This window comes from Puma concolor, chromosome B3 (assembly GCF_028749965.1).
Source record: "Puma concolor isolate L17-30 chromosome B3, mPumCon1.1.hap2, whole genome shotgun sequence".
Lineage (NCBI taxonomy): Eukaryota > Metazoa > Chordata > Mammalia > Carnivora > Felidae > Puma > Puma concolor.
Genome location: NC_141672.1, coordinates 109,722,157 through 109,743,269, shown reverse-complemented (window position 1 = coordinate 109,743,269; position 21,113 = coordinate 109,722,157). Strand labels below are relative to the sequence as shown.

General features: G+C 37.4%; 1 protein-coding gene across 6 annotated transcripts in view; it reads left to right on the top strand.

Moving 5' to 3' along the window:
• The window catches only part of DENND4A (DENN domain containing 4A), a 133,931-nt gene that overhangs the window by 8,175 nt on the left and 104,643 nt on the right, over positions 1-21,113 (top strand). For all 6 annotated transcript variants that reach the window (XM_025919844.2, XM_086710979.1, XM_086710980.1 and 3 more), the window contains exon 2: positions 19,570-19,648. The gene's annotated coding sequence lies outside the window, so the exon portion shown is untranslated. The remainder of the gene's footprint in view (positions 1-19,569; positions 19,649-21,113) is intronic.

Below are 21,113 nucleotides of genomic sequence, written 5' to 3'. Positions count from 1 at the left end.
TGCCTTCTGGTTCATCCTACCTGTACACTCTTGCTTAGCTATAACCTCTCTCTCCAAAAGTAAGAAACCGGACTCTCACCGTTTGCCATCTATTTACTTATTTGGTCAGTCCTGTCATACATGTACAACAGAAACAACTGTACCAATTAGAGCAGATTTTTTAGAGTTTTTATTTATTTTGAGAGAGGGAGAGAGCATGTGTGTGTCTGAGTATGGGAGGGCAGAGAGAGAGAGGGAGAAGAGAGGTGTCCCCCCCCGCCCCAAGTAGAGCAGTTTTATGTACAGTTCTTTTGTCTCTACTCTTAGAGTTTCTAGTGAAAACACTGTTTTTCACAGTTACTGATGCCAGAACTTTGCAGAACCTTTTTTCCCTCATCTTCCATATTTTAATTTTACTTTTTATAAATTAGTCTAAATTACACAGTAATTACATCTTATCAAAAATTTACCAAAGCTCAGGGGCATCTGGGTGGCTCAGTCAGTTAAATGTCCCCCTTCAGTTCAGGTCATGATCTCACAGTTTGTGCTTAACTGACTGAGCCACCCAGGCACTCCTATCTCACAGTTTGTGAATTCAAGTCCCACATAGGGCTGTCTGCTGTCAGAGAAGAGCCCACTTTGGATCCTCTGTCCCCCTCTCTCCCTGCCCCTCCCCTGCTTGTGTTCTTACTCGAAAATAAACATTTTTAAAAATTTATCAAAATTTAAAAAGTCAACAAAACTTCCCTTGCTTAATTATAGACCCTTAGTTTTGTATGGTTTCCCTCCCCCGCTACTTTTGGGGCCAAAAAAAAAAAAAAATCTCTGAAAGTAATATTTCTTGAGGTTTAGTCAGAACAGTACTCCTTCATTTGGTTATTAGTTAACATCTTATGATTTGGACTGAGAGTTTTTATAGCTTCAAATATTTTTAATAGCACATGTTGAGATGTGCCATTAAGTGAAGTGAAGCTTTGGAGATGATTGCAAGCAAACAATTATATAATTGAGTGCTCAGAATGTACCTGTATTCTTACAGTAATTTTATGCGGATTAACTCATTTAATTCCCTCAAGAAGTCTATGAGGTAAGTACTTTATTATTTTGCCTCTTTTAAAGATGAAGAAGACACTGAGAGATGAAGCAGTTTGTCCAATGTCACATGGCTAGTTGGTGGCGGAGCCAGAATGTGAGTGCAGCCAGGCTGACCACGGAGCCTGCATTCTCCATCACTTTGCTGTATTACCTCCAATTAAACAAGAGAGGTGGAAAGAAGGCTAAGAGTTATGAAGGAAGTCAACCAGGATGAGAGGAGAGAATGACCGAAAGAGGGTACTTCCTCCGGAAGTCCTTTCTCAGGAGATGATATTGACAGATGAGAGAGTCAGTTATGTGACGAGCTGAGGAAAGAGGGATCCTTGTGGGACAGCATCAGGTGCAAAGCCTTGCAGTACAAAGAAGTTTGGGATGAGAATAGAAAGGCGCTCAGGGTGGCTAAGTGTAGTGAGCAAGTGCAAAAAATAATAATAAACCTGTAGTGCTTATTATGTGACGCTCCATGCAGTAAGTCATTTAGGAATCCAAATAACCCATTATCTCAATTTTATAGGTGAGGAAATTGACAGAGTACTCTGCGTTGGCTGAAATTACCTCTTTTTCTCCCACTTTTTGTTTATCCACTGCAGTCTACTTTCTACTTCTTCATATTATTATGAAGTATTAATTTCTACTTCTACTTCTTCATATTATTAAACTTGCTCTTGCTGAAGTAAACAATAATACTTTGGGCCCTTTTCTCATGAAACTCCACCCCTTGACTTCCACCATGCTGCCCTCTTCTGCTTATCTTGCTTATCCCATAAGAAGCGGTGTTCTTGGGGTTGGCTCATTGCGCTTCTCAGCCTTCACATTTTCCTTGGTAGGTCACAGTTACCTCTGTGGATTCAGTTACCATATATCTACCAATTACTTGCCAAGCTGTTTTCCCAGCATTAGCATCTTTCCAAAGCATCAGATATCTTATCTAACTCCTTACTTATCTTCACCTCAAACTCCACTTGTCCAAACTGAATTTACCTGCCTAAAATTTTGCTTTGATCTGTTGTCTTCCAAAGACATCATAATCTGCTGTTGACTTCATCATCCAAGGAACTTAGGAGTCATTCAGGATTCCTCCCCCTCTTTCTCTCTCATTCCCATCCATTCATTTTCTGAATTCTATTGGCTTTATCTCCTAAATATATTTCTGAATCAGTCCCTTCCCTAGGATCCCTGTTTTAACCTCTGCCTTATTAGGATCTACTTCCTTACTTTTGCACTGGTTTTCCTGTCTTCAGTTTCATCTCCCTGAGATTCAACTTATCAGAATTGCCAGATGGGTGTGTCTAACATGCAGTTTGAAGATTCATCATTGACTCCCATCGTCAGCTGGATAAAGTTGCACTCCTTACCATGTCATTAAGACTGACCATGGTTTGGCCTCTGACTGGTTCTCTAATCTTAACCTTTATAATTTCTGCTTTTCATTTTCCACTCTAGCCATACAGAACTACTTGTTGAAGATTCCCTGAATGTACAGCTATTTCTAATTGTTGACCATGGCTTACATAGTCTTTCTGCTTGGAATGACTTCATTTTCTCCTTCCCTTTTCCTTTTGCGTATCTAACTCTTTTGCATCTTTTAAGACTCAGCCTAAGCATTCCTTCCTCCAGAATGTCTTCTCAGACCCATACTCTTGACTGGATTATCAAGTCCCTTGTGAAATAATCTATTACTAACTGTATTATATCTCAGGCACCTAGAAACAGTGCCTGGCACAGGGAAGTTACTCCATAAGAGGTTTTTTTTTTTTTTTTTTTTAAGTTTATTTATTTTTAAGACAGAGAGAGACAGAACATGAACGGGGGAGGGTCAGAGAGAGAAGGAGACACAGAATCGGAAGCAGGCTCCAGGCTCTGAGCCATCAGCCCAGAGCCCGACGCGGGGCTCGATCTCACGGACCGCGAGATTGTGACCTGAGCTGAAGTCGGACGCTTAACCGACTGAGCCACCCAGGCACCCTCAAAAGCGTCCCTCCATAAGAGTTTTTTGAGAGACGCCCAGGCGTCCCTTCATAAGAGTTTTTTGAGAGAATGATTGTAGTATTGGAGAGGTAATATAAAGTAGTTGGTTCTGAACCCAGAATGTCAGGGATTGAAACCTGACCTTGCTCTTTGACTATCTGTGTTATCTCTCTGTACCTCCATTTCTTCCCTGGTAAAATGGGAATAGTGAATTCTTCCTAAGATTATTGTGAAACTTAAATCTGTTAATTCAAGTAAGCACTCAGAACAGTGTCTGGCACTCAGTAAATATTCAGTAGGTACTCTTTATAGCTCCTGTTGCTATATTTTTAAATTTTTTTTTTAACGTTTATTTATATTTGAGAGACAGAGAGAGAGAGAGAGTGTGCGCAGGCACACTTAAGCAGGGGAGGGGCAGAGAGAGAAGGAGACACAGAATCCGAAGCAGGCTTCAGGCTCTGAGCTGTCAGCACAGAGCCCTATGCGGGGCTCAAACTCCCAAGCTGTGAGATCATGATCTGAGCCGAAGTTGAACACTTAACTGACTGAGCCACCCAGGAGCCCCAGGATGTTTAACTTATATATCTGTGTCCCCTCACCAACCTGGAATTAGCAAATGAATGAACAAAGCAACTAATTGTGGGTTTTTAAATGAAAGATACATTACTAGCTTTTGAGACTGTCATAGCAAGTTGACCATTAGTCTTTATAGTAGCTCCAACATTTGGTGTTTATTACAAATTTGAAATCGGCATTAATGAGGATTAGTATTTCTTAATTTTACTTAATTATTTAAATTTCACCACACTTAAAAACAAATTTTGAGTATACTTAACACACAACTTTACATTAGTTTTGAGTGTACAACAGTGATTTGACTTCTATATTATGCTCTGCTCACCTTAAGTGTAGCTACATGTGTCACCAAACAACACTATTACAATAGCATTGATTTTATTCACTGTGCTGTGCCTTTTATTCCTGTGACTTATTCATTCCATAATTGGAAGCCTGTATCTCCTTCTCCCCTTCACACATTTTGCCCATCCCCCACTCTCATGCCTCTGGCAAACACAAGTTTGTTCTGCTTTTTGTTTATTTATTTACTTATGTATTTATGTTTTCTTAGATTCCACTTATGAGTGAAATCATATGGTATTTGTTTTTCTCAGTCTGACTTACATCACTTAGCAAAATATCCTCTGGGTTTATCCATGTTGTCACAAATGGCAAAATCTCATCCTTTTTTATGACTACATAATATTTATACAAACACACACACACACACACACACACACATCTTTATTATCCATTCTTCTATAGATGGATACTTAAGTTTAGCACACTTTTCTTATTAATCACACTGTTTAAACTCTAACAATGCCCTTTATTTACTCTTAGTTTCATATAGCCTGTACTGTAGCATTTAACCAGACTTTCCTGTTAAGGATTAAGGTGTGTAAGATTGGGCTTTTTATTAATTTTGGAGATGAACTGAAGCATGTTGTAGACAAAGATTGAACAAGGGGGTACAATAGGGTAATTGGAAAACTTCTCAACTATGGGGTCAAACCTGCACAGTATCCCTTCGGTATTTGGTTTAAAATAAATTCATGGAATATGAAGTATTCATAATCAAATGTAATTTCAACAAAAATTCTAGAAAATAAAAATCATTAAAAATTATTGACACCTCTGCCACCTTCTATTATTGTAAAGAATTGAGACTTGTTTGCTTTAAATCTTTTTTATGCAAATCACTGTTAAATTTTTCAGAACTTTTCCTTTTACCCTAAGTTTGTCTCTCATTTTTTTTTCCGAGTGCCACAACTGTCTATATAATCTTGGTGAATTTGATAGAAGTACTGTTTGTTTTGTTTGTTCTTATCTCCGAACTTGCCGTTACATTTGTAGATTTTCCCAGTCTTGCTCAATTTTGATTATGTGAAACTAGTCAGTTTTTCTTTAAAAAGTTATGTTTTGTGGGGCGCCTGGGTGGCGCAGTCGGTTAAGCGTCCGACTTCAGCCAGGTCACGATCTCGCGGTCCGTGAGTTCGAGCCCCGCGTCGGGCTCTGGGCTGATGGCTCAGAGCCTGGAGCCTGTTTCCCATTCTGTGTCTCCCTCTCTCTCTGCCCCTCCCCCGTTCATGCTCTGTCTCTCTCTGTCCCAAAAATAAATAAAAACGTTGAAAAAAAAAATTAAAAAAAAAAAAAAATAAAAAAAAAAAAAAAAAAAGAAGAAAAAAAAGTTATGTTTTGAACTTAAGAATAGTACAAGGTACTGATATTCATTGTTCTCCACTATCCATTTGAAAATTATTACTGAAGAAACTAGTTGTGTGTTGTTTTTTTTAAAGTCTGATTTGCCAAAGAAAAGTTTTTACTAATGAGCTAATATCAAAGAAACATGAAAAACCTAGTATAACAGTCTTGTTTAAAAAGCCAATGCCAAAAAAAAAAAAAGATAAAAATAAATAAATAAATAAAATAAAAAGCCAATGCCATAATGGCAGTACTGTTGTGAAATGATTCCTTTTTTTTTTTTTTTTTTTAAAGGTTACTATCATCTACCACTAAGTATTTTAGTTGAGGACTCTGAAGTAGTATGTTTTTTCAGAGAAACAGGTTTAGATGGATGGGGAAAACTACATAATGATATTTAGGCTTTATTACATAAGACTGGCTATGAGAAGATATAACTCATCTACTCTGTGGTCAAAATTGTAGTAAGCAGTATTAGTTTTCTTTAAAAAAATTTTTGGCCTAATAGTCTCTAAAATATTCCCTGTCCCTTAATCTTTGTCGTTTTTTTCCTGTACTTTGAAATAGAATTTTATTCATACTGACTCACAACTGTGCTAAAATTGGATGTATAGGCTGCTGTTAGAACCTGTTATGGTTGGTGAATAGTTTTCATTTTCTTATGCTGAAGAATGCCTGAAGATACCAATGTAACAGCCATTTTTTAACAAGGCTTTTTCTTCCCTCCTATGATTAACTGACATTTTTATATTTCTAGTTGACCTCTTCTTTTTTGAGGTTTTTAAAATCAAATTTCTTTTGTTTGTAACAGAAATAAAATTCAAACCACTGTACTTAAGAAAAAAAAAAAGAGGAATTAATGTTAATAGCAAGAATCCTGGGGATGTCACAGTGCCTTGAAGATGAAAGTACAGACAGGCTTCGTGAAGGGGAGGGGAACTGGGAGCCAGAAATTCCTCGGTAACTTAGGTAGCCATTTTCTCACCACCCTGGGGCAGCATGATCTCTCTGCCTCTCTCTACTTACCCGGTTCATTTTTCTCTATCTGCATTTTGCTTTTTACTACTGGGCATAGCTGAACAAGTCCTCCAACTCATAAAGTCATACATTCACTCATGGTTCTGTGACCGTATTCTAACCCTCTGGGAGAAAATCCAGTCTGAGGCAAGTGTTTATGTCTAGTTGAGTCAGCTATGGCGGATGAAACCAAGGTTTCATAAAACATATCAGGCCCCATTTTTATGGTTGGGGAGGAGACGCAGGGAATATAACTCTTAGAAGGTAAGTATGTTAGTGTGAAGGTGGTGAATACAAAGGAATACTAAGTAATGTGAAATGAAATTGGCATTTTTTTGAAATAAAAAAGAGACCACTCACTCATTGGCTTTACATAGTAGTCAATATAACAAAACTATTTCATCCCCAATCCATAGGCGATTATTTTGAAAGCTGTAAAAATCTTTCCCTTTCTCAAATAAAAACCAAGGGAACTGATTTTTTAGCTTCCGCATACAGAATTTGAAGTTTGAGTCATGCTTTTTCATGAACGCAAATAACCTTATATTAATATCATTATGAATACATCATGTCCGTCTCTCTTCAACAAGAATTTGCTGACTGCCTGTTCTCTGCTAGAGACTGCTGAAACATATTTACAGAGATAGAGATGTAACATTGCCTACTTTCAAAGAATTCCTAATCTAGTTGCAAAGAAGCAGTTACAGTATTCATGTGATAATCATAATAGAGATATGTACAGGGTGCTTTTGAAGCATAAGAGGAGAGAATAACTCTCTTCTGGAGAAAAAGGGAAGGCTTCAAAGAGCAGGTCTCAAATACTATGCAGAGGCTGGCCATTTTAACAGGGGCATTCTGGCAGAAAGAAATTAATTTGAGGGGCGCCTGCATGGATGGCTCAGTCGATTAAGCGTCCAATTCTTGATCTCAGCTCTGGCCTTGATCTCAGGGTTGTGAGTTTAAGCCCTGCATTGGGCTCCATGCTGGGCATGAAGCCTACTTAAAAAATAATAATAACTTAACAAAAATTTTTTTTAAAAGAGATAAATTTGTAAAGGTGGTGTGGAGTTTGATATGACTGAAGTGTATTTTTGCACCATTCAATTTATGAAACTGAAATGACTTATTTTTTCATATCCTTCACATGGTAGTGAATACTGCTTTCTTCAAAGGAGAATTATAGATTTTAGAATATTCAGATCACTTTGTTCTAAAACTTTGATGTCACTTTTGAGAATGACATGTCACGGATCCTTGCTTTCAGCTTGCTTTATCAAATTTTTCTTAGAGTGGTTTGGTTGGTTTGTTATTTTATTTTATGGTGATTTTCTTCCTGTTCAAGCATAGATGTCCATACAATGGATGGCTGAAAATGCTAGAGCTTATAAAACCGATGAAGATCATAGTTTTTATAAAAGTAAACAGTGAAAATAATATGTAAGCCTATAATATATAAATAGTATAAGCCTAATATAATTTTAAAAGGTAAATTTCTAAAAGCGACCTGTGTCAACACTGAAATTGTATAACTTTAGAAGAGTGCACACACACACACACACACCAGTTTTTTCCTCCATCAGAATTGTACCTACCTTTAAGCAAAACTAGTGTAAGCAGTTGGCAGAATGCCCTGTGCTTCACTACTCTCATCTGTTGATTAATACCTTTACTTCTGTTTTCAATTCCTTTATCCACTCATTCATGATTCCTACACCACCCCCATCACCGAGAAACAACCAAACAACCAAACCCTCCCCCAAAACCCCCCCCCAAAACCCCAGCACTCCCTAGTTGACTGTTTTGAGAAGTGACTGAGGTAGGTGAGAACGATAGAGGAAAGGAAGGTACTTGTGGCCAGCTTTGTGGTGGGGGCAGTAGTGGTGGTGGTGGGTGTGGGTGTGTTTTAGGCATGAGGTTCATTTTCATACAGCAAGCTCAATAACACGACTGTTGTTACCCAGGTCACAAGTTATGACTTTCTCATCCCCTTCCACAAGCCCTGTGGTCTGCCTTGTGTCATTTTTGTCCTTCAAATATGCTTTTGCTACTGTGTTGGAAGGAGGTGATGAGCAGAGAGATTATATGCCTTTTACTTGTTGCTCCTTTTGTTTGTAATGACCTTCCATCTCTCCTCTATTACCCTGGTCATATTTCAAGATTTAGATGACATCCCTTACTTTTCTGACTCCTCAAGCCTAAACGGTGTGTCCTTCTTGTGCTTTCTGTGATTATTCCTGTTATAGACTTACCATTTATTGTAATTGCCTGTTTACTTGCCTTCTCTATCAACTCCTGTAAAGCAGGGCCATATCATTTGTTTTGTGTTCCCAGTGCCTAGTACAGGGCATGGCACATGGAGCATTACCATTCTTGGTTGTAGACACCAGAAATCAATTCTGGTTAGCTGAAGCAGAAGAAAAGTTATATATTGAAAGGATATTAATTAGTTTACAGAAATGATTGGAAGGCTGGAGAACCAGTCTCTGGGAACAAATGGGAAAACAACCAACCACCCTCCAGGCTAGGCCATAATCATAGTCATGCCATAGAATTATCCTTTTCCTGTTTAAGACCGCATTGACTCCCCTGCAGGACACGGGACGCCATTGCTTGGACACTGCCACTGTGTGTTGTGTGTTACTGCCCTAAAAATGAATTTTAAACTGTCTTAGCAGCTATAGGCCTAGATTAAAATTCTGCATGAAAGCATCTAATTGACCAACCTGTGTACCTGGTCCCTAAATACGGAAGCAACTCTCTGGCCTTTTTGGCTTACATGGTTGAATCTAGGGCCCAACTTCCTTTCAGGACACACACAGTGGCAGATTTCTTTAAGTATTGAAAGGGAGTTCAGATGGTGGACAGTCAAAAATAAAACTGACACGTGTCCTTTTCAGTAAACATTCAATAAATATTTACTAGATGAATGAATGAGAGAATCAGAGTCATAATTTCTTATCTTTAAACATTTACATCATCAAGCATTGAAGTGATTATGGTACCACTTCTGTAATTCACAAGAAAATAAATTCCAAACCATAAAATAAGGAAAATATAAGCAAAATCAGCAAAATCAGAAAAGATGCTGCATTGTTAAATTATTCAAATAAAATTATTTGAATTAAATTTAAAGCATTTTTTGGTTCCCCTTTTTTGTAATACCCGAAGCACATACTTACTTGCTTATCTCATCATCTGACACTGGATAGAGCCTGGATTTGAACTTGTCAAACTGATTCCAGAGCACTTAACTCCTGTTTTTATAGTCTTTGTATAGTTTTCTTCAGCAATGACTTAACTAAGGCAAACACGACACCAAACTAATATTTAAAAAAAAATTTTTTTTAACGTTTATTCATTTTTGACAGACAGAGAGAGACAGAGCATGAGTGGGGAAGGGGCAGAGAGAGGAGGAGACACAGAATCCGAAGCAGGCTCCAGGCTCCGAGCTGTCAGCACAGAGCCTGATGCGGAGCTTGAACTCATGAACTGCGAGATCATGACCTGAGCCAAAGTCAGACGCTCAACCGACTGAGCCACCCAGGAGCCCCCAAACTAATATTTTAGCTCAGAGGAATATTTGTGCTGGTGGAAAAAAGTTTTTATTTCTAAGCCATCCAATATAAGGTCTTACTTGGGACACATTTTGGCATTATGTACCAAAGTTGAATATAACCATAGACTGTATTCTAGCAGTTTTATTCATAAGTATTTTTTAATGCATACACTTGCACATCAAAGACATATAGAATAATTTATACATGATTTTGTAATTATTTATAATGGCCTAACATTGGAAACAAAGCCAAGTGTCTGTTAACAATAGAATGGATAAGTAAAACTGTGTTATAGTCTCAAAATGAAAAACTATACAGAAATGAAAACGAACAAGCTATGGCCACGCATATGAGTATGAGCATCTCAAACACATACTGTAGAATGAGAAAAGCTAGACCAAAAGAATATATTCTGTGTGAATCCTTCTGTGTTTGGTTTGTATAAAGTTCAGAAACAGACAAGACTCATCTAGCCTTAAAAGTGGGGTAGTGGTTCTTTTTTGGGAAGATTGGAGGAGGACGGAGGGCTTCCTGTTACTGGTAATGTTCTATTTCTTCACCTGGGAGATCTTTTTTACACGTGGTACGTTCACTCTGTGAAAATTCATGGAGCTGTGCCCTTTCTATATGTATGTTATATTTGAAGAGCGAAGAACAAAAACCAGACATGTGTATGGACTACTTTGGGAAGCATGGCTCTGTGATCCTCCTAAAGTCATGAAGTTTTATCTGAATATGTCAATGTATTTTAGGGGAGAGAAGATCCTTAACACTACTCAGATTCTCAGAGGGGTCGCGACTTTAAAAATGTTAAGACGCTACTTCACCAAAGCCTGAATATTCAGAAAAAGTATTGTTAAACACATAAGCTTGTTTTTACAGTGAGGTTAGCCCTTGCCTCTATAATCAGACTTTGTCTTTACATTCAATCTTGTCACACTTTCTCAAGGCTTTTGCTTTTAATACTCATCCTCTTTTTCTCCTTCGTCTTCATTTTGTCTCCCTCTGGACAATTGCCGTTGGCATAACGCCCCTTAATTTCATTCATCTTTTTAAAAACAGATCTGCTGATTCCATGTCTTCTGCCAATTATCACTCTGCTTCCCAACTTCCCTTCACATCGAAATACCTGCGAAAGGTTATGTGTACTTTCTCATCTCCTCTTTTCTCCTCAGCTCATTCCAGTTGGGCTTTCCATCTTACACAGAACTGAAATGAGTCTTCTCAAGGTCACAGTGATTTGAGTTTTGTTGAAACCAGTGGTTAAGTCTCTCTCTTTGAGGGGAAGCAGGGTGAGAGCACCTCAGGTATAGAGACTTGATTTAATCATTATTTTTCATTTCATGGTACGCTTTCATCATTGGCCTGTGCTTACGCGGGGGCCCTGCTTTCATTTTATTTTCTTATATGCTCCACCTTCATACTCAAATTCCCTTTCCCCTGTAGATATCCACTGTAATATATTTAGCATATCATCCTGAATTTACTTTTGAAAACTACAGTGCTGTTTTGAATATATGTTTTTAATTTATATAAATGATATTTTGGTATATATTCCTTGCTGTTTCCTCTTATCTTCAGTAAATTTAAAAAAATTTATTTGTGTGGCTGTGTACATCTATTTAATTGCTCCTAACTTCTACATGGCATTCAAATCATGGTATCTGCCACATTTTAAAATTATTCCTTTACTTATGGGCACCTCAATTTGTTTATTCATTGCTTCAACAAATATTGACCACACACTATTTCTTCAGGCACTGTTCTAGATACGAGTTATAGAGCAGTGACTAAAACCAAAAAATTCCTAAAACCAAAAACTTCCTACCTTCATTGAACTTACAGGCTTGTGGAGTGACAATGAGATAATAAAATGAGTGAGTATATGTACGTGTTTGATAGTGAAAAGTAATAAGGTGAGAAAATCAGAACAGGGGAAGAGAATACGAGGTGTTGGATGTGGGAAGTTGTTGAAATTTCAAATAGGGTGGTCATGGAAAGCCTCACTGAGAGGGTGACCCAGCCTGAGGATGGGCTGGCTGGGCTGGCATCGGGGAAGGCTAGTCCAGACACAGAGAGCAGGTAGAAAAGCTCCTGAGACTGGAACATGCCTGATTTGTTCAAGGATCAGTAAGAACCCTGGCATGTTACCTGCAAGAGGGCTTTCTAAGAGTTTCTTTAGTATGCTAAATTTTTTTGTCTTTTACTATTATGTTAGGATTTATTCCCGCCATTTTATTTTGTATTTTCTGTTTACCCTAGTTTCTTTTCCTTTCTTCTTTCTCTGTTACTATTTTCTAAAGAAAAATAAAATTTTTGGTGGCAGTTTAAAAGTTATGTGTTCTATTTTTATTCTTCTGGCGGTTACCCTTGGATTCATATTTGTATTCATTCTTGTCTGTCAGTTTTCTAAGGCTTATTGATTATTGGTCATTATTTTAAGTACTTCCTCACCTCCATTTTTTTTTTTCTCACCTTCTGAAAGACCTGTTATTTCGATGTTGCCTCTAATTTTTCTAGCCTCCACGTTTCGTAAGGGAGGGGTTCAAAACTAATTCTTTAATTTTTTTCTTTTCAATTACATGTTAATTTTTAGAGCAGTTTTAAATTAACAGCAAATTTGAGCAGAAAGTACAAAGTTCCCATATACTCCTTCCCCCAACACAGACACAGCCTCCCCCACAATCAACATCCCACACCAGAGTGGGACATTTGTTACAATCTCTGAATCTATACTGACATATCATTATCACCCAAAGTCCAAAATTTACGTTAGGCTTCACTCTTTGTGTTGTACACTCTGTGGATTTGACAAACATATAATGACATATATATGTAGTGACAGATATAGAATAGTTTTACTGCCGTAAAAATCCTCTGTGCTTAGCCTATTAACCCCTCCTCTCTAACCACTTGGCAACCCCCGATTTTTTACTATTTCCAAATTTTGCCTTTTCCAGAATGTCCTATAGTTGGAATCATATGGTATGTAGCCTTTTCAGATTGATTTTTTTTTTCACTTAGTAATATGCATGTAAAGTTCTTCTGTGTCCTTTCAGTGGCTTGATAGCTCATTTCTTTTTAGAAGTAATATTCCATTGTTTGGTTGCACCACAGTTTACCTGTTCACCTACTGACAGATATCTTAGTTCCTTCCAAGTTGTCCCCCTCCCTTGTACTCACATAAAGCTGGTGTGAACATGTTTTCAGCTCATATGAGTAAATGCCTAAAAGTGTGATTGTTGGATCATATGGTAAAAGTATGCCTAGTTTTGTAAGAAACGGCCAGGGGCGCCTGGGTGGCGCAGTCGGTTGGGCGTCCGACTTCGGCCAGGTCACGATCTCGCGGTCCGTGAGTTCGAGCCCCGCATCAGGCTCTGGGCTGATGGCTCAGAGCCTGGAGCCTGTTTCCGATTCTGTGTCTCCCTCTCTCTCTGCTCCTCCCCCGTTCATGCTCTGTCTCTCTCTGTCCCAAAAATAAATAAACGTTGAAAAAAAAATTTAGAAAAAAAAAAAAATAAAGAAAAAAAAAGAAAAAAAAAAGAAACGGCCAAACTGTCTTCCAAAGTGACTGTATGTACCATCTTGCATTCCCACCAGCAGTGAATGAGAGTTCCTGTTTCCCCACATCTTTGCCATCATTAGGTGTTGTCAGTGTCCTGGATTTTGGCTATTCTAATAGGGGTGCGGTGATATCTCATTGTTATTTTCTTTGAGTTTCTAAGACATATGATGTGGAATGTCTTTTCATATGCTTACTTGTCTTCTGTATATCTTCTTTGGTAAGGTGTCTATTCAGGTCTTTTGCTCATTTTTTAATCAGGTGGTTCATTTTCTTATTGTTGAGTTTCGGGGACTCTTTATATATTTTGGACAACAGTCCTATATCAGATAGATCTTTTGCAAATACTTCTCCCCATCTGTGGGTTGTCTTCTCATTCTCTTAAGCTTCCATATTTTAAAACTTTTATAGTATATTTTTCCCATTTATTACGCCTTCCTAATGCCTCGTTTTGATCATCTACTTACTGATTTTATTTTTGACTGTATCCATTTTGTTATTTAACTTGTATATAAGAATTTCAGTTATTATATTTTTAACACACAGCATCTATAGTTGGTTCTTCATTATTCATTATTATTTTCCTAATATCCTACTTTAGTTTCCTGAATATGTTTGTTATGCTTATCTAAGAAATGTGTTTGGTCTGGACCATAAATTCTGTTTCCTCTGGGATAGGTTGTTCTGGTTTTGGCCTTTCCCCTCCCCCCTCCCCCCTTGTACTCCTGCAGTGTTTATTTTTTCTTTCCTGGAGTTCATACTACCTTCAGAATATCAGCTCCTGTGACTGATAATATGTATAGGCAACATTCCATGTTCAAATTGATCCCCTTCCTGGTGAATTTATAGAGTATAAGTGTATGCATGTGTGAGAGAAGTGTGTTTGGGTCTAATGATGGAGTACCAAAGAAATAGTTTAGTTTTGGCTATTAGATATACAGGTAGAGTTATCAAGTAGGCATTTTGGGTCTCAATGGCAAGTCATGGTTGGTGATAGAAATTTAAAAGTGGGGAGCAGTCGGTGGGACTAATACATTTTCATGGGAATAAGAAGAAGGGGAAAATCGTGGAGGTTGGTTTGATTACTGAAAATTTGTTAAGGGATTTTAAAGGAGAGAAGATACCCTTTGTCTAGGACTGGTTCTGGCCATCAGGATGTTTAGAAAGAACAATGTGTCATATAGCCTCACTAAGTTGATCTGCTTACCCTTGTCAATTCTGGGTCATTTTTTCCGGCTTCTCTGGAATAGTCTACATGGCATATGTATGCAGTTGACCCTTGAACACCAGTTTGAACTGTGCAGGTCTGTTTATTGTAGATTTTTAAAGTACAGCACTGTAAATGTATTTTCCCTTATGATTTTCTTAGGAACATTTTCTTTTCCCTAGCTTATCTTATTATAAGAATACAGTATATAACACATATAACATACAAAATATGTGTTAATTGACTTTATGTTATTGGTAAGGCTTCTGGTCAACAGTAGGCTATTCGTAGTTAAGTTTTGGGGACTCAAAAGTTACATGCAGACTTTCAGCTGCATGGGGCACTGATACCCCTAATCCCTGCATTGTTCAAGGGTCAACTACAGTATCAAGAGATCTGGGATAAGGAGTTTCAGGTCCTGCTCTGCTACTGATGGAGCAGTGCTATTTTGGGCAAGTCCTTTCTATACTTTAATTTCCTCCAACAAAATGATGAGGTTGAACCAAAAGATTTTTAAGGTCCTTTTAAATTCTGAGTCTTTAAAGACATACAGTTGTAAATCCAAGCCAACAGATTGATTTTTTTTTTTTTTTTAATATTTTCTTGAGGGGCGTCTGGGTGGCTCAGTTGGTTAAGCGTCCAACCCCAGTTCTGGTCATGATCTTGCGGTTTGTGAGTTCGAGCCCCGTGTCGGGCTCTGTGCTGACAGCTCAGAGCCTGGAGCCTGCTTCAGATTCTGTCTCCCTCTCTCTCTGCCCCTGCCCTGCTAGTGTTCTGTCTCTCTCTCTCTTAAAAATAAATAAACGTTAAAAAAAATTAAAATATTTTCTTGAGATGATTTCACCAAAATTGAATTAGTTGATAAAGAGTATAATTAGTTTTAAGTTCTTGCTGGATTACTTTTCAGAAAAATTATTCTAATTCAGTGCCATTAATAATTTTTAAGTGTGTTTATTTCCCTCACAGCACTATCAGCACTGGATTTAATGTTTTTTATTCATATTTGTTAATTTACTGGATATGATGTAATACCTCAAAGTTTAATTTCTTTAATTATTTGCAAGGCTAACAGTTCTTCCATGTGTTTTAGTATTTGGGTTTCTTCGTGTATGAATTGTTTGTTATAGTCATTGCTCATCTAGTAAGTCCTACAATTTAACAAATCATATTAATCATTATTAATTAGAAGAATAACAGAATTCTCAAAGTTGTTTTCAAGTATTAATTCTCAGAAGTCCTCTTTAGGTGTTATTAACAAATAAATGTATTATTATAGTTTGTGAGGGAAAGTAAAAAAGGATGTTTAAAAAGGCGTTTAAAGTATATTTATTATTATTTTTTTGAAGTATATTTATTTATTGAGAGAGAGATATTGAGAGAATGAGCAGGGGAAATTGCAGAGAGAAGGGGAACAGAGGGTCCAAAGTGTGCTCCGTGCTGACAGCAGAGAGCCTGATGCGGGGCTCAAAATCATGAACCATGAGATCATGACCTGAGCCGAAGTCGGACACTTAACCGACTGAGCCACCCAGGTACCCTTAAAGTATATTTAAATAGGTGGTGAGATGAAATAAGTCGAAATGCTCAACATTAATCAGATGACAAAACTGTAAATCTTACATGTCTACTTTTTAAGAAAAGTGATTATTTTGGGGGCACCTGGGTGGTTCAGTTGGTTAAGCATTCGACTTTCACTCAGATCATGATCTCGCAGTTCAGGAGTTCAAGCCTCACGTAGGGCTCTGGGCACACAGCTCAGAGCCTGGAGCCTGCTTCGAATTCTGTGTCTCTCTCTCTCTTTGCCCCTCCCCCACTAGTGCTCTCTCTCTGAAAAATAAACATTAAAATTTAAAAGAAAAGTGATATTTTATTCAATTGATTTCAGTTTTATTATATATTTATATAGCTGAATTTTAGATTGCTTGTTTTATATAAATGTATTTTTAATCATGCCAGTGAGTGCTGTTTCAAATAGCTTGTGTATGGCTCTGAAAATAGAGAAGAAAAACCAGATCCTGTATTGTTTGAGAGAAACTTTTGGGAATATTCCAATGGAGGCAACAGTTCACTTCAGACACTAGCTTAAAAAACACTTATGATAATTTAAAGAGGAAGCAAGAACTTTGAGATGTGGGAGGGGTATGCATATGGGAAATTAAGTAAAAAAAAAGATGGTGCAAGAGACAAAATTTAAAACCAGACTTCCCTTTCACTCTAGACTGGTGTGTACCATGTATTTGCATTTCATACACAGCGGTGAATATGAGCAGATTTTCAGTACAGGATTGGGAGTTGGTATTTGTTGTCACCATTAGTTTATATGGAATCTAATTTCACTCTAGGAGTGGTAAATTTCATCATTTCTCTATGTTAAAAGAATGCAAATAACATTACAAATTCTCCAGATAACATTTCCTCATCCCTTTATTTATTTTTTTTTTTAAGATTTTATCTTTAAGTAATCTCTACACCCAGTGTAGGGTTTGAAGTCACAACCCTGAGATCAAGAGTTTCATGCTCCGTGGACTAAGCCAGCCAGGCTCCCACTTCATCCCTTTTAACCATTTCCTACTTTTCTCCTTCCCATTTCTGCACTTTTTAACTGTTATCCTTTTTATACCTTTCCCTCCTCATCTTTTTTATTTTCTTGCTGTATCTCATTGTTCACCTTTCTTCCTTTTCTCATGTTGTTGGTCACTGTTCTTTTTCTTACCTGCTGTTTGCCATATATTCGTCAACCAGCTTAACTTCTCCCACTTACCTATTAATTTTTTTTTTGTCCATCAAAGCCCATGTTCACTAGTTAACACTTAGATCTCCCCAGGGAATTACTTTCTTCTCTACCATTCTTGAAGCATGATGTAGTAGAACTCCAAATTAAAAGTCATGAGAATTGAGTCATAAATTAATGTATTTAGTCTTGGACAAGTGATTTAACTTTTATGTCTCAATTCAGTTACAGAAAGAAGAATTGCACCTAAATCTCTAAGGACCTTTCCTGGCTATAAAATCCTATGATTCTGTGGTGTCTTAACTTTCCCATTTTTTTCTACTGTGCTGACCTCATTCATTTAATAAATATTTACATACCTATCATGTGTTTATAACTACTTTAATTTATATGAGAGAATCAAAAGAAATAAAAGACAAGGTTCCTGCCTTTGAATTGTTTATAGTCTGTCTGGAGAGACAAGAGGTATCTACGTTAACACTTAATAATTTCTAGTCTCTTCCTGTTCTCTCCAGACCAGATCCACATTCCCAAGGGAATACCAGCTACTTAGTTCCAACTAATATCTGGGTGAAGGGCAGGGTTGCACCTGAACACAGTAAAAGTCTCCTTTTTATGTTCTTATACACCTAGCAATCCCCGTTGTAGTTGTCCTGTAGCACTGTTTTATATTGTCCACTCAATTCTAGTCTAGAATTTATCTGTAATAGGAAAATTTATCTTAGAACTAAGATTGGTCTTCATTGTATGTTAGTAGAGATCACTCTGTCTTTCTTATATTTTTGTGTGTGTTCATATGTCTGTGCATTTATGTTTGTATAATTATGTTCAAATATAATGTTCCAGATGGCTAAGTAAATGTGACCAACAAGTCTCTTTCACACCGTATATACTTACATGTTTTCTTTGGTTTGTTTCTGCACCTACTTGGTAAGGGGGTATTGCTTTTGGAGACATTATCTTTTCCTTTCATTGATTATATATGTGCTCTCCAGTAAAAAATATACGACTCCACAGGGGTTAGGGATGGTGGTTGAGGGGAGTGGGAGGAAGGTGGGCATACTTATGAAAGGTCAACACTAGGAATCCTTGTGATAGAACTGTTCTGTCTTAACCGTGCATGATAATACATGAAGCTGCGGATGTGATAAAACTACATAGAACCATGTATACGCACATAAACCCACATGAATACAAGTAAAACTGAGTAAATCAAAATAAGATAGGTGAAATCATCAATGCAGTATCCCAACTGTGATATTGTACTATAGTTTGGTAAGATATTGTCATTGGGAGAAACTGAATGAAAGATATGTCAGATCTTTATTATTTCTTTCAACTGAATGTGACTCTATAATTATCTGAAAATAAAAGGTTTCACTAAAAATAATAGCAATTTATAGGCGTCTGTGCTGAAAGATAATTTAACATATATAGTTGCAGGAAGTACATTGACATATCACGCTGAGTATGAATTCAGTAAAGTTGCAAGATACAAAGTTAATATAACAAATCTATTGTGTTTCCATACACTAATAATGAACTATCATAGAAATTAAGAAAACAGGTGCACCTGGCTGGCTCAGTTGGTTAAGCATCCGACTCTTGATCTCAGCTCAGGTTTGTGAGTTTGAGCCCTGCATCTACTCTGCCAGTGCAGAGCCTACTTGGGATTTTCTCTCTCTCCCTCTTGCTGCCCCTCCTGCACACTCTCTCCAAAAAAAAAAAAAAAATCTGTAATAAAGGGGAAATACTTTCAAGTATTGACTTCTTTGAAATTTGCTAATGGAAATTACTTGAGTCTATGAATTGTCTTAAATATGTATATTTTATTGTAGGAGTGAGATACTATACATTATGCCCCAGAAATAGGCCTTTTTTTCTTTCTTATACTCCTTGTTCCTGTACACATTTACTCTTTTGTGCCATTATTTATTCTTTTCTTTTCTGTCTGTCATTATCTGATTTTTTTGGTTTCTAAGTGTGTTGCTATTCTTGACTGAAAGGTGTTTGTGGAAGAGCTGGTGTTTGAAAATTACTTATTGGGTCTTAAGCATATGAAAATAATATATGCAATAGTTTTCTTTGAAAATTATCATTATTAACAGAACTTTAAGTATCCATGGGCATCTTAGGAGGAAATATTTCAATGGGATTAATTTAACTTCAATTTTTATTCTTTTCAACACAGTCTTTCTCAAATTCTGAGGCTTGCAGAATTCACAAATTGAGATTTGGCATCATTTTCAGAGAAAGACCTTCAGTAATGTGTAAGTAGTTTTTTTTTTCCCATTTGATTTGTTTCTATTAGCTGTTTTCTGTGTTGAACACTGTATAGTTAATTTACCAGTCACTTAACAGAATTTGGTCTGGGACCTCATCAAGATAAAAGGCTTCAATAATGCAAAGGAAACATTCAACAAAACTAAAAGGCAACTGACAGAATGGGAAAAGATATTTGCAAATGACATATTGGATAAAGGGCTAGTATCCAAAATCTATAAAGAACTCACCGAACTCCACACCCGAAAAACAAATAATCCAGTGAAGAAATGGGCAGAAGACATGAATAGATACTTTTCCAAAGAAGACATCCAGATGGCCGACAGGCACATGAAAAGATGCTCCTCATCAGGGAAATACAAATCAAAACCACACCCAGATATCACCTCACACTGGTCAGAGTGGCTAAAATGAACAAATCAGGAGACTATAGATGCTGGAGAGGATGTGGAGAAATGGGAACCCTCTCTCACTATTGGTGGGAATGCAAACTGGTGCAGCCTCTCTGGAAAACAGCATGGAGGTTCCTCAAAAAATTAAAAATAGATCTACTGTATGACCCAACAATAGCGCTGCTAGGAATTTACCCAGAGGATACAGGAGTGCTGATGCACAGGGGCACTTGCACCCCAATGTTTATAGTAGCACTTTCAACAATAGCCAAATTACGGAAGGAGCCTAAATGTCCATGAACTGACGAATGGATAACGAGGATGTGGTTTATATAAACAATGGAATACTACGTGGCAATGAGAAAGAATGAAATCTGGCCATTTGTAGCAACATAGATGGAACTGGAGAGTATTATGCTGAGTAAAATAAGTCAGTAGAGAAAGACAGATACCATACGTTTTCACTCATATGTGAATCCTGAGAAACTAAACAGAAGACCATGGGGGAGGTGAAGGGGGGAAAAAAAGTTACAGAGAGGGAAGGAGGCAAACCATAAGAGACTCTTAAATACTGAGAACAAACTGAGGGTTGATGGGGGGGGTGGAGTGAGAGGAAAGTGGGTGATGGACATTCAGGAGGGCACCTGTTGGGGTGAGCACTAGGTGTTGTATGGAAACCAATTTGACAATAACTTATATATTTAAAAAAAACCCAGAATTTGGCATATATTCACCACATAATGATGACGAGTAACAAGTGATACAAAAAACCTTAGGGGGAGCCTGAGTGGCTCAGTCAATTAAGCGTCCGACTTCGGCTCAGGTCATGATCTCATTGTTTGTGAGTTCAAGCCCCACATCAGGCTCTGTGCCAACAGCTCAGAGCCTGGAACCTGCTTCAGATTCTGTGTCTCCCTCTCTCTCTGCCCCTCCCTGCTTATGCTCTGTCTCTCAAAAATAAAAATAAACATTAAAAAAATTAAAAACAAAAACAAAACACCTTATTGTAAGATGTCTTATGATGTGCCCTGGGTCACTATTACTGACCATTATTGGAGGC